This window comes from Charadrius vociferus, unplaced genomic scaffold, assembly GCF_000708025.1.
Source record: "Charadrius vociferus isolate BGI_N301 unplaced genomic scaffold, ASM70802v2 scaffold163, whole genome shotgun sequence".
NCBI lineage: Eukaryota > Metazoa > Chordata > Aves > Charadriiformes > Charadriidae > Charadrius > Charadrius vociferus.
This window is the reverse complement of record NW_009648332.1, coordinates 2,250,933-2,251,554: the sequence shown is the minus strand read 5'-3', so window position 1 is coordinate 2,251,554 and position 622 is coordinate 2,250,933.

Here is a 622-nt window from a genome sequence, read left to right as displayed (position 1 = left end):
AGTCTGCAGCTGTGTTTTGTTTTTCTCAAAACACTTTACAGTATTTTTCATGGCCAGTGCAATGATGGCGTGCAAATGAATCAGAGAGACAAACTTTTTTAAGAAAATAGAGAAATAACAAAATAATTTTCACCCAAAGAAGCAAAGCACCTGGCATACTCAAAGGGGATACTGAGAGGACGATGGAAAATCAGAACCTGGACTCCCGGTTCCTTGTGGGGTTGGGAGTCACTCTGAAGGATAAAGCCACCTGTCTATCATCAGCATCCAAAAACCCCAGTGGCTGTGTTCACACAGTGGGAGATACCCCGCAACTTTGTTTTTGAGGACCAAGGTACTACCAATACACTTGAGCAAATACGTATTTCTGAGTCCAGCCTCGCTGTCTCCATTTGTGGCAAGACGGTGACCGGCAGGCCCAGCAGCACAGCTGGAACACAGCTGGGACACCCCTGGCCGCCCTCCCCACCACCTCCGGCTCCCCTCACCGAAGCACCCCCTCACCCTGCCCGCGAGTGGTCTGAGGGTACCGTGCTATGAGGAAGGGGGGACAGCCACCTCTCCCCGGCGGCGTCCTCCCTCCCTCACAGCTGCCTCACGGATTCAGCGGAGCGGCTGGGGT